Here is a 16569-nt window from a genome sequence, read left to right on the forward strand (position 1 = left end):
AATCAAAAGCACACTGAGATACCACCTCACATCAGTCAGAGTGGCTAAAATGAACAACCCAGGAAACAGCAGATGTTGGAGAGGATGTGGAGAAAGGGGAACCCTCCTGGATTGTTGGTGGGAATGCAAACTGGTGCAGCTGCTCTGGATAACAGTGTGGAGGTTCCTCAAAAATTTTAAAATAGAACTACCCTATGACTCAGCAATAGCATTATTAGGAATTTATCCAAAGGATACAGAAGTGCTGATTGGAAGCGGCATGTGCACCCCAAGGTTTAGAGCAGTGCTATCAACAGTTCCCAAATTATGGAAAGGGCCCAAACGCCCATCAACTGATGAGTGGATAAAGAAGATGTGGTTTATATAGACAATGGAATACCACTTGGCAATGAAAAAGAATGAAATCTTGTCATTTGCAACAACATGGATGGAACTGGAGAGTATTACGCTAAGTGAAATAAGTCAGTCAGAGAAAGACAGATATCATATGTTTTCACCCATACGTGGAAGTTCAGAAAATTAACAGAAGACTATGGAGGAAGGAAAGAAAAAACATAGTTACAAACAGGAAGGCAAACCATAAGAGACTCTTAAATACAGAGAACAAACTGAGGGTTGATGGGGGTGAAGGGCCAGGGAAAATGGGTGATGGGCACTGAGGAGGGCATTTGTTGGGATGAGCACTGGGTGTTGTATGTAAGTGATGAATCACAGGAATCTACTCCCAAAGCCAAGAGCACATTTTATACACTGTGTGTTAGCTAACTTGATGATAAATTATATAAAAAATTAATTAATTTTAAAATAAAATAAAGAGCCCCGAAATAAACCCTCACAAATGTGGTCAAATTATTTTTGACAAGGGTGCCAAGAGAATTCAGGGAGGAAAAAACCATCTCTTCATACAAAGTCAGTACACAAAATATCTGTTGTATTTCTATACACTAATGACAAACTATCAGAAAGATAATTAAGAAAACAATCCCATCTACAATTCCATCAAAAAGAATAAAATACCTATGAATAAATATAATGAAGGAAGTGAAAGAACTGTACACTGAAAACTGTAAGACATTAATGAAAGAAATTGAAGGAGACACAAAAATTAGAAAAATATTCCATGCTCATGGATTGAAATAGCTAATATTGTTAAAATGTCAACCCTACCCAAAGAAACCTACTGGTGTAATGCAGTCCCTGTCAAAATTCCAATGGCATTTTTCACAAAAATAAGACAGATAATATTAAAATTTGTATGGAACCACAAAATACCCCAAATACAAAGCAATCTTGAACAAAGCATCATGCTTCCTGATTGCAAACTATATTATAAATCTATAGTAATCAAAACAGTAGGTATTGACAAAAAAAAAAAAAAAAAGACACACAGATCAGTGGAACATAATAGAGTCCAGAAATAAAACCAAGCATATACAGTTGACTAATTTACAACAAAGTAGCCAAGAATATACAATGGAGAAGGGGAAGTCCCTGCAATACTGCTGGGAAACATGTGCCAAAGAATGAAATGGGCCCACTATCTTACAGCACACACAAAAATTAACTCAAAATGGATTAAAGGCTTGACTACAAGACCTGAAGCCATAAAATCATGGAAGAGGGATGCTTGGCTGGCTCAGTCAACTAAGCGTCTGACTTCGGCTCAGGTCATGATCTCATGGTTTGTGGGTTCGAGCCCCGCGTCGGGCTCTGTGCTGACAGCTCAGAGCCTGGAGCCTGTTTCAGATTCTGTGTCTGCCTCTCTCTCTGCCTCTCTCCCACTCGCATTGTCTCTCTCTCTCTCAAAAATAAACATACATTAAAAATATTTTTTTTTAAACTCATAGAAGAAAACAAGGCAGTAAATACCATGCCATCAGTCTTGGTGATGACATTTTAGATTTGACACCAGAAACAATGACAACAAAAGCAAAAACAGACAAGCGGGACTACATCAAACCAAAAACCTTCTGTACAGTAAAGGAAACTATCAACAAAATGAAACAGCAACCTACCAAATGGGAGAATAATTTACAAATCATATTTCTTTTTTTTTAATATGAAATTTATTGTCAAATTGGTTTCCATACAACACCCAGTGCTCATCCCAACAGGTGCCCTCCTCCATGCCCATCACCTACCCCCCCCACCCCCCATCAACCCTCAGTTTATTCTCAGTCTTTAAAAGTCTCTTATGGAGAGAAGATGGCAGCGTAGGAGGATGCTGGGCTCACCGCATCCTGCTGATCACTTAGATTCCACCCACACCTGCCTAAATAACCCAGAAAACCACCAGAGGATTAGCAGAATGGAGCCAAGCGCAGACGAGAGGCCCACGGAAGAGGGTAGGAAGGGCGGAGAGGCAGTGCGTGCTCCACAGACTGGTGGGAGGGAGCCGGGGGGGAGGGGCAGCCTGCCGGCCAAGCAGAGCCCCCGAGTCTGGCAAAAGCAGAGGGGCTGGAGTGTGTTCCAACAGCAAGCGAGACTTAACATCTGGAAGGTTATAAGTTAACAGCTCTGCTTGGAGAACGGGAGGGCTGGAGGACAACGGTAGGGAGAGTCGTTGAGCCCCCGACGACAGAGCTCAGCTTGGCGGGGAACAAAGGCACTCGCCAGCGCCATCTCCCTTGCCCATCCCCCAGCCAAAATCCCAAAGGGAACCAGTTCCTGCCAGGGAACTTGCTTGCACCACGCAAACACCCAACGCTGTGCTTCTGCGGATCCGTCCCTCCGGCGGGTCTGACTCCCTCCTGGTGCCGCAGAGCCCCTCCCTAAGCGGAACTCCAAAGGAAAAGCAAGCTGAGCCTGCCCCTCCCGCCCCTGTGCACCTTGCCGATCCACCCCAGCTAATACACCAGATCCCCAGCACCACAAGCCTGTCAGTGTGCAAGTAGCCCAGACAGGCCACCCACCCCACAGTGAATTCCACCCCTAGGAGAGGGGAAGAGAAGGCACACACCAGTCTGACTGTGGCCCCAGCGGTGGGCTGGGGGCAGACATCAGGTCTCACTGCGGCCCTGCCCACCAACGTGTTATTCAAGACAGCACAGGGGAAGTGCCCCGCAGTTCCGCACCACTCCAGGGACTATCCAAAATGACAAAACTGAAGAATTCCCCTCAAAAGAAACTCCAGGAAATAGCGACAGCTAAGAAACTGATCAAAAACGATTTAAACAATATAACAGAAAGTGAATTTAGAATAATAGTCATAAAATTAATCACTGGGCTTGAAAACCGTATAGAGGACAGCAGAGAATCTATTGCTACAGAGATCAAGGGACAAAGGAACAGCCAGGAGGAGCTAAAAAATGCTATTCATGAGCTGCAAAATAAAATGGAGACGACCACAGCTCAGATTGAAGATGCAGAGGAGAGAATAGGTGAACTAGAAGATAAAATTATGGAAAAAGAGGAAGCTGAGAAAAAGAGAGACAAAAAAATCCAGGAGTCTGAGGGGAAAATTAGAGAACTAAGTGATGCACTAAAGAGAAATAATATATGCATAATTGGTGTTCCAGAGGAGGAAGAGAGAGGGAAAGGTGCTGAAAGTGTACTTGAAGAAATAATAGCTGAGAACTTCCCTGATCTGGGGAAGGAAAAAGGCACTGAAATCCAAGAGGCACAGAGAACTCCCTTCAGATGTAACTTGAATCGATCTTCTGCACGACATATCATAGTCAAACTGGCGAAATACAAGGATAAAGAGAAAATTCTGAAAGCAGCTAGGGATAAACGTGCTCTAACATACAAAGGGAGACCGATAAGACTCGTGACGGATCTCTCTACTGAAACTTGGCAGGCCAGAAAGGAATGGTAGGAAAACTTCAATGTGATGAACAGAAAAAATATGCAGCCAAGAATCCTTTATCCAGCAAATCTGTCATTTAGAATAGAAGGAGAGATAAAGGTCTTCCCAAACAAACAAAAACTGAAGGAATTCATCACCACTAAACCAGCCCTACAAGAGATCCTAAGGGGGATCCTGTGAGACAAAGTATCAGAGACATCGCTACAAGCATGAAACCTACAGACATCACAATGACTCTAAACCCATATCTTTCTATAACACTGAATGTAAATGGACTAAATGCGCCAACCAAAAGACATAGGGTATCAGAATGGATAAAAAAAACAAGACCCATCTATTTGCTGTCTACAAGAGACTCATTTTAGACCTGAGGACACCTTTAGATTGAGAGCGAGGGGATGGAGAACTATTTATCATGCTACTGGAAGCCAAAAGAAAGCTGGAGTAGCCATACTTATATCAGACAAACTAGACTTTAAATTAAAGGCTGTAACAAGAGATGAAGGGCATTATATAATAATTACAGGGTCTATCTATCAGGAAGAGCTAACAATTATAAATGGCTATGCGCCGAATACGGGAGCCCCCAAATATATAAAACAATTACTCACAAACATAAGCAACCTTATTGATAAGAATGTGGTAATTGCAGGGGACTTTAATACTCCACTTACAACAATGGATAGATCATCTAGACACATGGTCAATAAAGAAATAAGGGCCCTGAATGATACATTGAATCAGATGGACTTCACAGATATATTTAGAACTCTGAATCCCAAAGCAACAGAATATACTGCCTTCTCGAGTGCACATGGAACATTCTCCAAGATAGATCACATATTAGGTCACAAAACAGCCCTTCATAAGTATACAAGAATTGAGATCATACCATGCATACTTTCAGACCACAATGCTATGAAGCTTGAAATCAATCACAGGAAAAAGTCTGGAAAACCTCCAAAAGCATGGAGGTTAAAGAACACCCTACTAAAGAATGAATGTGTCAACCAGGCAATTAGAGAAGAAATTTAAAAATATATGGAAACAAACGAAAATGAAAATACAACAATCCAAATGCTTTGGGATGCAGCGAAGGCAGTCCTGAGAGGAAAATACATTGCAATCCAGGCCTATCTCAAGAAACAAGAAAAATCCCAAATACAAAATCTAACAGCACACCTAAAGGAAATAGAAGCAGAACAGCAAAGATACCCTAAGCCCAGCAGAAGAAGAGAAATAATAAAGATCAGAGCAGAAATAAACAATACAGAATCTAAAAAAACTGTAGAGCAGATCAATGAAACCAAGAGTTGGTTTTTTGAAAAAATAAACAAAATTGATAAACCTCTAGCCAGGCTTCTCAAAAAGAAAAGGGAGATGACCCAGATAGATAAAATCATGAATGAAAATGGAATTATTACAACCAATCCCTCAGAGATATAAGCAATTATCAGGGAATACTATGAAAAATTATATGCCAACAAACTGGACAACCTGGAAGAAATGGACAAATTCCTAAACACCCACACACTTCCAAAACTCAATCAGGAGGAAATAGAAAGCTTGAACAGACCCATAACCAGCGAAGAAATTCAATCAGTTATCAAAAATCTCCCAACAAGTAAGAGTCCAGAACCAGATGGCTTCCCAGGGGAGTTCTACCAGACATTTAAAGCAGAGATAATACCTAGCCTTCTCAAGCTATTCCAAAAAATAGAAAGGGAAGGAAAACTTCCAGACTCATTCTATGAAGCCAGTATTACTTTGATTCCTAAGCCAGACAGAGACCCAGTAAAAAAAGAGAACTACAGGCCAATATCCCTGAAGAATATGGATGCAAAAATTCTCAATTAAATACTAGCAAATCAAATCCAACAGCATATAAAAAGAATTATTCACCATGATCAAGTGGGATTCATTCCTGGGATGCAGGGCTGGTTCAACATTTGCAAATCAATCAACGTGATACTTCACATTAATAAAAGAAAAGATAAGAACCATATGATCCTGTCAATCAATGCAGAAAAAGCATTTGACAAAATTCAGCATCCTTTCTTAATAAAAACCCTCGAGAAAGTCGGGATAGAAGGAACATACTTAAACATCATAAAAGCCATTTATGAAAAGCCCACAGCTAACATCATCCTCAATGGGGAAAAACTAAGAGCTTTTTCCCTGAGATCAGGAACATGACAGGGATGTCCACTCTCATCGCTGTTGTTTAACATAGTGTTGGAAGTTCTAACATCAGCAATCAGACAACAAAAGGAAATCAAAGGCATCAAAATTGGCAAAGAAGTAGTCAAGCTTTCACTTTTTGCAGATGACATGATATTATACATGGAAAATCCTACAGACTCTACCAAAAGTCTGCTAGAACTGATACATGAATTCAGCAAAGTTGCAGGATACAAAATCAATGTACAGAAATCAGTTGCATTCTTACACACTAATAATGAAGCAACAGAAAGACAAATAAAGAAACTGATCCCATTCACAACTGCACCAAGAAGCATAAAATACCTAGGAATAAATCTAACCAAAGATGTAAAAGATCTGTATGCCGAAAACTATAGAAACGTTATGAAGGAAACTGAAGAAGATACAAAGAAATGGAAAAACATTCCATGCTCATGGGTTGGAAGAATAAATATTGTCAAAATGTCAATACTACCCAAAGCTATCTACACATTCAATGCAATCCCAATCAAAATTGCACCAGCATTCTTCTCGAAGCTAGAACAAGCAATCCTAAAATTCATATGGAACCACAAAAGGCCCCGAATAGCCAAAGTAATTTTGCAGAAGACCAAAGCAGGAGGCATCACAATCCCAGACTTTAGCCTCTACTACAAAGCTGTAATCATCAAGACAGCATGGTATTGGCACAAAAACAGACACATAGACCAATGGAATAGAATAGAAACCCCAGAACTAGACCCACAAAGCAGGAAAGAATATCCAATGGAAAAAAGACAGTCTCTTTAACAAATGGTGCTGGGAGAACTGGACAGCAACATGCAGAAGGTTGAAACTAGACCACTTTCTCATACCATTCACAAAAATAAACTCAAAATGGATAAAGGACCTGAATGTGAGACAGGAAACCATCAAAACCCTAGAGGTGAAAGCAGGAAAAGACCTCTCTGACCTCAGCCGCAACAATTTCTTACTTGACACATCCCCAAAGGCAAGGGAATTAAAAGCAAAAATGAACTATTGGGACCTCATGAAGATAAAAAGCTTCTGCACAGCAAAGGAAACAACCAACAAAACTAAAAGGCAACCAACGGAATGGGAAAAGAGATTCGCAAATGACATATCGGACAAAGGGCTAGTATCCAAAATCTATAAAGAGCTCACCAAACTCCACACCCAAAAAACAAATAATCCAGTGAAGAAATGGGCAGAAAACATGAATAGACACTTCTCTAAAGAAGACATCCGGATGGCCAACAGGCACATGAAAAGATGCTCAACGTCGCTCCTCATCAGGGAAATACAAATCAAAACCACACTCAGATATCACCTCACACCAGTCAGAGTGGCCAAAATGAACAAATCAGGAGACTGTAGATCCTGGAGAGGATGTGGAGAAACAGGAACCCTCTTGCACTGTTGGTGGGAATGCAAACTGGTGCAGCCACTCTGGAAAACAGTGTGGAGGTTCCTCAAAAAAGTAAAAATAGACCTACCCTATGACCCAGCAGTAGCACTGCTAGGAATTTACCCAAGGGATACAGGAGTACTGATGCATAGGGGCACTTGAACCCCAATGTTTATAGCAGCACTCTCAACAATAGCCAAATTATGGAAAGAGCCTAAATGTCCATCAACTGATGAATGGATAAAGAAATTGTGGTTTATATACACAGTGGAGTACTACGTGGCAATGAGAAAGAATGAAATCTGGCCATTTGTAGCAACGTGGATGGAACTGGAGAGTATGATGCTAAGTGAAATAAGCCATACAGAGAAAGACAGATACCGTATGTTTTCACTCTTATGTGGATCCTGAGAAACTTAACAGAAACCCATTGGGGAGGGGAAGGAAAAAAAATACAGAGGTTAGAGTGGGAGAGAACCAAAGCATAAGAGACTCTTAAAAACTGAGAACAAACTGAGGGTTGATGGGGGGTGGGAGGGAGGGGAGGGTGGGTGATGGGTATTGGCGAGGGCATCTTTTGGGATGAGCACTGGGTGTTGTATGGAAACCAATTTGACAATAAATTTCATATATTAAAAAAAAAAGTCTCTTGTGGTTTGGCTCTCTCCCTCTCTAACTTTTTTTTTCCTTTACAAATCATATTTCTGATAAGGGGCTAATATCCAAATTATATAAAGAGCTCATACAACTCAAAAGCAAAAAAAACAAGCAACCCAATTAAAAAATGGGCAGAAAACCTGAAGACATTTTTCCAAAACAGACATCCACATGACCAAGAGGTACATGAAAAGATGCTCAACATCACTCATCATCAGGGAAATGCAAATCAAAACCACAATGAGATACCACCTCACACCTGTCAGAATGGCTATTCTCAAAAAGATGAGAAACAACAAGTATCGGCAGGTTTGTGGAGAAAAGGGAACATTTGTGCATTGCTGATGGGACAGTAAACTGGTGCAGCCAGTATGGAAAACAGTCTGGAGGCTTCTCAAAAACTCAGCAGTGGATCTATCATGTGATCTACTAATCCCACTTGTGTGAATATATCTAAAGGAAAAAAACACCATGTTGAAGAGACACCTGCACCCCTATGTTCCTAGAGCACTATTTACAATAACCAAGACATGGAGACAACCTGAGTGTCTATTGACAGATGTATGGGTAAAGAAGTTTGAGAAGTTGTGAGACACACACACACACACACACACACACACACACACACACACAAATATTATGCAACCATAAAAGAAAGAATGAAATCTTGCTATTGACAATAACATGGATGGACCTTGAGGGCATTATGCTAAGTGAAATAAGTCAGACAGAGAAAAACAAATACTGTATGATCTCATTTATATGCAGAATCAAAAAAGAAAACACCTCCCAGAAAAAGAGTTCAGATTTGTGGTTATCAGGGGTGGGGTTAGGGGGACAGGTGGAATTGGATGAACCAGATGGTCAAAAGGTACAAACGTCCAGTTATAAGATGAGTAACTACTAGAGAGGTAACGTACTCCATGATAGCTCTGGATAACACTGCCGAATGGTGTATTTGAAAGTTGTGAAGAGGGTACATTCTAAGGTTTCTTATCACACGGAAAAAAATCTGTTTTTCTCTTTCTGTATCTATAGGAGATGATTGGATATTAACTAAACCCACAGTGGTAATCATTTCATAATATATGCAAGTCACATCATTATGCTGTACACCTTAAACTTACACAGTGCTATATGTTAATTATATCTATATAGATATAGATATAGATATAGATATAGATATAGATAAATATATCTATATATATTTATATATAAAACTGGGGTGGGGAAGAACTGTCAAAATTTAAAATAAGCAAAACAATTTTTAAATGGACAAAAGACTTAAAAAATACCTCACCAAAGAAGATACATAGATTTGGAGGGAGGAGGGCAGCACAGGAAAAGATGCTTGACACCATCAGTCATTAGGGAAAAGCAACCAAAGCCACAATGAGATACCACTACGTAGCTATTAGAATGGCTAAAATCAAAACACATGACAAGGCCACATGCTATCAAGGGTGCAGAGAAACTGGAACTTGGTTGGGAATGCAAAATAGTACTGCCACTTTCAAAAAACGATTTGTCAATTTTTCATGAAGTTAAAGAGCACGCATCATACAACCCAGCAGTCCAACTCTTAAGTGTTCACAAACTAAATGAAAACTTACGTTCACAGAAAAACATGTGCACAAAGAAGGCCGTGTTCAGAATTGCCCAAAACTGGAAACCATCGAAATGCCCCTCACTGGTGAGTGGATAAGTGCACCCATACAACAATACTATTCAGCAGCAGGAAGGACGAAACAACTGATACACAGGACAGTAGATCATGTGAGGGGACAACGTGTCACATGATAAGACGACACATCACATGACGGGTCAGTGTATCATGTGACAAGACATGGGGCTCAAATGCACTGTGGTGAGAAGCCAAACTCAGAAGGGTGCATACAGTAAGGTCACCTTTACATGCTGAGGCAGAAAACCAGGGAGTGGTTATGAGGCGCTGAGGGTCAGGAGACAGGTTGACTGCAAAAAGCCACAAGGAAACTAGGGGAGGGTGGTGACACAACTGTATGCATTTGCCGAAACTCACAGAAAGCACAGAAAAGGGTATGTTTTAGATTATGCAAATTATATCTCTATGAAAACCAATTCCTGATCACCCTGCCCTACTGCTTAAAGTTCTTCATGGGTGCCTGGGTGGCTCAGCTGGTTGAGCCTCTGACTTCAGGTCAGGTCACGATCTCATGGTTTGTGAGTTCAAGCCCTATGTTGGGCTCTGTGCCAACAGCTAGAGCTGGGAGCCTACTTCAGATTCTGTGTCTCCCTCTCTCTCTGCCCTCCCTCACTCACTGTCTCTCTCTCTCTCTCTCTCTCTCAAAAATAAACATTAAAAAAAATTTTAAAGCCTCTTCAGTGGGTTTCCACGGTTCTATTAACAGGGTTTTCAAGGACATGGCCCTGGACATGTGAGGCCCCTCTCCAGCTTCATCCATCATCCTGCCACTCCTCCTCCAACCACCCAGCCTTTCATTTAACTGAACACACACTTCCCTTATCTTTGCATATGCTTTCCCCCACCTCGCCCCTCAAGTTCAGCCCCCTTACCACTACCCAAGGAAGTCTCCTTGGACCACCAAGTCTGCTCTCCCACTGCACCCACTCACACACCATCCAGCCTCGCGCTTGGTGGTTACAGGTGTTTGGCTATTGGAACACTTACTTTAGAAAGCTTGTAGTTGTTAAGTACTTTCTCCTCTCTTTGAAATACATATAAATCCTTTTGAAAACAGCGTTAGGACTCAGGAATGTCTCAAAGACCTGAGAACCATTCTTTGAAAGGTAAACGTCAAGAGATATCACCCCTCCCAGTTTCTGTGGAAGGGCAGGAGCCTAAATCCAGGATGTTTCTTGCTCCCAGCTGCAGATCTACTTCCTCTTACAAACATGTTTTTCTTCTAGGTAAAACTGATTATGTAGCATGGGTGGCCACCCCAATTACCAGGTAAAGTCAGCATAAATTATGTGTGACAGATGGTGCTATCAAGCCTTACTGGAGAACTAGTTATCATTTATCTTGCCAGGATGTTTGAAATTGTATCTGCTTGGCTCTATGGAAGAGTGACAGTTCTTTGCCTTTGCAATCTCTTAATGGGTTGCCTGTGACATGCACCATGTTCTGGTTTAATACTTACTCAATAATAACACCATTTTCTTTCTTGACTACCTTTGTGGAAAGGTTTCTCGGCCTGGGAGAAGATTTTCTTTTTAATTATATTTCCCCAACCGCTGAATCTCAATAAGGTATTCTAATTTCATCCAAAGTGACACAGTAAGTGCTATAGCCAATTATCAAGCTGTTCTACACATTATTTTCCTTTCTGATTTGTTCTGAGGCCCAAATTAGTTCATGTAAGGCCAGCGTTTACTGCACTGGACCATTGTACAGGTTCATTCTCCTCACCGATAGGCCTGAATTGGGTCACTGAGCTCCACTCACCCTCAAGCCAAGAAATGACTTGCAGGCGTAGCTGTGAGGTCAACGCTCCATCTCCTCTCATTCTGATCACACTTTCCAAAACGTGGTATTTGTTCACAAGTTTACGAAACATGATATTTGGGGAAACGGTGCTCCATTTCCCCCCTCCCTAAATTAAAAGCACTTTATCATTACCCACTACCTTTAACTGCACTGTTCCCCCCTTTGCCCTCAGCCGTCTCTGACTTCTGCCTAAAGTGCGAATCGCATCCTCCTCTTGACCCCTCAGGAGACAGCTGCCTTGGGTAGGGCTGGTCTTTCCTCAGAAGCAAAGTCCACTGACTACCTGTGGTTGGAGAGTTTATCCCTGTCTATCTATTGCCATCGACAGGAGGTAAGTGACACCAAGATGCTCCCAGGACCAAAGCCTGCAATGAGGATACTGTAGGGAGTAGTGTGTGTGTGTGTGTGTGTGTGTGTGTGTGCACGCGCGTGCATGTCTGGGGGTGGAGGGGAGAAGGGAACGGCATCCCCTGATCCCTGAGGAGCTAGACCCTAGCTGTATCAGGCTCACCTCTTCCTGGGACTTAAATTGGGGGAGGCTGGTTGTGTCCCCAGCGCTCCCCATTCCATCCAGGGGTATAGTTGCTGTTTGATGCAAATGGTTTGCCCATGTGGAGTCAGAACCCGAAGTGTGTGCGTGTGCTGGGGCACTGAGGCCCAAGAGCGAGGGAGGGAGAGATGTAGATACAACCCTGTCTTATGTTCCTGGGGCATTGTGTCTGCCGGTTTGTTTAGGATCCTGCGGCTATCTCCTGGGCTTTCTCCTGAGGTTATGGGTACCCTGGGGAGCGCCCTGTGGCTCCCCCAGGCCAGCTGCTGAGAGCAGCTTGAGTGGACACTGGAATGAATGGAGATGATGGGGTTGGGGCTGCCCTTGGCCTGGTGCCAAGGATACCTCCACGCCGGACCCCCCTTCGTCCCCGTCCACACGGGAGACTATCTCTGTATCTTCCCGGAGCAGCGTTTCTGTCAGTCAGCCGTGCTGGGAGGTGGCTTTGGTGGTGGGATGTGTGTGCCCCCACAGTGGGGAGGTGTTTCTCGGCCTGCTCCATGAATGCGCAGAACAGCACATGGGTAAAGCTGCTGGGCTCTTCCCCTCTCAAAAGCAGCTCTCTTCTGAGAGATACAGATAAGGCTGGGTCTCCTGTTTCGAGGTCAGACACTCCTGCTGAGGGTACCGGGAGATGGTAGTGCTATTAGGCTCATGGTAAATGAAAACATGCTGTATAGTTTGAGAGGGGGGAGGAAACAACCCTCATGTTTTACCAGAGTTGACTAGTGTGATCTGAAGGAAGATGAAAGGCTCACAGCAGTGCCTGCAAGTCATACCAGGCCCACTAGGGGGCGAGTGGGGCGTGTTGTACACACTTGAGGCCCCAGGGTGAAGGGAAGGAGCCTTTACAATGGCCCAGGGAGGTAGACCTTGGACTAACAGGAACTAATGCAATCACATGACAAACAGAGAGGAACTCAACATGCAGAACAGTTTGATAATTTGCCACAGCACTGGCTGTGCAATTTCGAAGCAAATCAGACACTGTCAGCCATCTCATCTGCAAAATGCAAGTGAGCTCTCTTCTCCAGAGTGGATGTGAGAGGTAGAGATGAGTGTCTGGTGACGTGACTGACAAAAGTCATCCTCGCCCTCCCCACTTCACCTGGATCCTTCCCCGTGACCTGGTGATTAGGTCCCTGCCATCTCATAAACCCCCTCACCCAAACATCCCCTCCAGTGACACCCTCTCCCCAACCACTGTCCCCTCACAGACCACTTCCTCAAAGAACTTTCCCCATGTTGCGTGCTCACTCCTCCCTGGTATTCACGCATCGGCCCGCTGCAATCTGTCTCCCAGTGAATTTACTCCAAGGATGTCACTAAGAGCATACACGTGACTGTTCCATCCTTGGAGCTCTCTCCCCCTGGTCCATGGGGTGTCCTGTAGTGGGATCATTTCTATTCTGCCCCTTCACCCTGCTCCCTGGCCCACACTTAAGTCATACAGTTAGACAAATCCCAAGTCTCAGCATTTCTTAGATGCAGCATGAAATCACCCAGGAAGGGGGCAGGACTGGAAGCAGACAGGTGAGGGAAGAGACCTCACGAGAGTTAAGACTAAGGGCACCAGACAGACAATCCTACCCGAAGAAGGACAGACAAAGCCAACTGCCTTTACCTTACAGAGGAAGTTCTCCAGTGTCAGCACAGTGATCAACCCAGGTGCTCATTCAAAAGGCAGGCTCCAGGCTCTGTTCAGAGTCTGATTCAGAAGGTAGAATTAGGTCAGGGGCTCTGAGTTTGAGCCAGCATCACAGGTGAATCTGGTGGAGGCGTCCCCTGGCCACACTGAGAAAAGCTGCCAGGCTGGGTGTGGAGGAGGAAGCCTGGGGGCTGCGGGCAGGGGCTGGGAACCGGTCCAGCAGGATTAACCTCAGCTCTCCTGGCCTGGCTTCTTCCCACCCAGAATCAGATCTCAGATGACGATACGCAGAAAACCTTTCCAGAAGGTGAGTTTCAGAGCTGGACAGGTTCTCTGCCTAGACGCAGGCCCCTCTGAGCCCTGACCTTCATTTGGGGTCAAATGGAAAGCCTGTGTATCTCCCCACCCCCAAGCCAAGGGCACCCTCCAGGCCCAGAAAGTGCTCAGTGCTATCGTCAGCAGAAGGGCCTGAGAGAAGGTTAGGTATATGGCACAAATCCACGGTGGTGGTAGAGGTGGCGGCCGTGTTGGCCATCAGAGAGTGAGGGCCTCACGGGGAAGTGACCTGTGAACAAAGACTTGAGCTGGAACAAGGTGGGGAGGAGGGAACGACGTGGCTATTTGGGAAAAAGGGTTTCAGGCAGAGGAATGAGCAAGAGCGAAGTCCGACAGGAAGATACGTGGCAGGAGAACAGGTGCAGGACGTGAGAGACTTATCAGAAAGGGAGGGGGAGTTGGGGCAGGCCCTTGCTGGTCTTTATTACGACGTCGTTTGTCCTTGAGGTGGGGTTGAAAGCTGTCGGAGTGACAGATGGGACTCCTCTTTTGAAAAGGCGCCTGTGTTGCTGTTGCCCACAGACGCAGTGAGGCAGTGAGAGCGCTAGTCGGGGGGCTAGCGAGGAGGGACCGCAGTGACCTGAGTGACAGCTGACGGTGGATGGGGCCAGGGTGCTGGCACAGGAGCAGTGAGATGGGATCCGATCCCCGTCTGTGCTGAAGGTAGAGCCAACATCTACCAAAAGAGTGGTGTGGCTAGGTGGCCCCTGTGGCTGCTCAAGGCTCTGAGGCTCAGAATGAGTCGGGACGGTGCCATGTATACATCAGCAAATGACTTCTGTTTGTCAGAAAGGGAGACGACCAAGAGAACGAGGGGAAGAAGTTGGGGAAGCAAGGCAACGTGGAGGAAACATGGGTCCTGGGAAATAAAGGGGTCACTCATTGTACTCTCAGAGAACTGTAAGGACAAAATTATTTTCCATTTCTCTTCATTTTCCATAGTCTGTCTCCCCACACTAAAGGTAGTCTTTGTGCTGAGGCCTCTGTCTTACCTCCATATCCCCTGCAGTAGAATCAAAATAATGCATAGGAAATGCAGACCTGGAACCTAGAAACTGTAGCTGGTACTCAACAACTATTTGGGGACTGGCTGGCTCAGTGAGGGAGAGCTTGGGGTGGCTTTATTATTCTGTGTAAGATAGGAGGGAGAGAATGTGGAAGGGAGGGGAGAGGAAGAATAGGAAAGCAAGAGACAGAGAAGCAGTAGTGAGTCAGAGAGGGAGAAGGAGGGGTGGAAGAGGGGAAGGAGGGGGAGAGAAGAGATCTGCATGAAAACCTGTGAAAAAGGCTAACCTGGGAAGGTAACTAATGGGAGAATTTTCAAGATAATAAAGTGTCCTGTGCAGTCGCCTCCATCACCCCAGTCTTTCTGTGTAATCTTTTAAAAATGTTTATTTATTTATTTTGAGGAGAGAGAGAGAGAGAGAGAGAGAGAGAGAGAGAATGAATCCCAAGCAGACTCCTTGCCGCCAGTGCAGAGCCAGATGCGGGGCTCAAGCTTGCTCACGAACCACGAGATCCTGACCTGAGCCAAAATCAACAGATGCTTGACTGAGCCACCCAGGCACCCCACCCTATGTCATCTTAAGCAAATGGACATCATTTACTCTTGGCCACTAATGCCCAGATAAGAGCCTCCCTATGATATGTGCAAAACTTGAAGAATCCTGTTGTGAGGTTTGGCAGGAGTGAAGCAATGAGAGAGGTGAAAAGGGGAAAGAGCTGAAGAGGTGAAAACAAGCGAGTGCCATCTACACACTTAGAGGATTCCCGTGAGAAAGAACCTAGAGCTTTTTCTCAGGCTTTTCAAGATTGCTGCCTCCCCAGCAAGAGGCTGTTCTCAGCTTAGAAGGATCAGGGAGCCTTAACTGCTGCTACCTGCTGGACTTCGCAGGCTTTCCCTTTATGCCCTTCCTCAGGAATGCTGTAGGGTGCTTCAGGATAGAGAACAAGGAGGTGGGCGAGCAAAGCTATCAGCCATTTATGATGGCAATCTTGGTTCTAAACCTCATCAGTTCGAAGCCTATTCAAAAAAAAACAGAAACAGATAAACAACCCAGGGTTCACTGGACTCACATAACTCTTCCCAAATAGCTGAGTTTCCTCTGGCTTCTAGAATATCCAACGGCAAGCCTGTCCCTCAGAAGGTTGGTGTGTGAAAGACAGTTTATGTAATCACAATTCTACACTTCAGGTCACCTGGGTGGCTCAGTCGGTTGAGCATCAGACTTTAGCTCGGGTCATGATTTTGCAGTTCGTGAGTTTGAGCCCCTCATCAGGCTCTGTGCTGACAGCACGAAGCCTGCTTTGGATGCTCTGTCTCCCCCTCTCTCTGTCCCTCCCCCACTTGCACTCTCTCTCTCAAAAATAAATAAACATTAAAAAAAATTCTACACTTCAAGTCTATTGTCTTTAAAATGCAAATTCTAGAAAGTAAAACTCAATTCTGGTAAATCTTTAGGTCTGATGG

General features: G+C 44.2%; 1 long non-coding RNA gene across 17 annotated transcripts in view; it reads right to left on the minus strand.

The window, feature by feature from the left end:
• Positions 1–16569, minus strand: part of LOC111558539 — a 160773-nt gene that overhangs the window by 103471 nt on the left and 40733 nt on the right. For all 17 annotated transcript variants that reach the window (XR_006592220.1, XR_006592224.1, XR_006592223.1 and 14 more), the window contains exon 7: positions 13740–13823. This is a non-coding gene — a long non-coding RNA (uncharacterized LOC111558539). The remainder of the gene's footprint in view (positions 1–13739; positions 13824–16569) is intronic.

This window comes from Felis catus, chromosome F2 (genome assembly GCF_018350175.1).
Source record: "Felis catus isolate Fca126 chromosome F2, F.catus_Fca126_mat1.0, whole genome shotgun sequence".
Lineage (NCBI taxonomy): Eukaryota > Metazoa > Chordata > Mammalia > Carnivora > Felidae > Felis > Felis catus.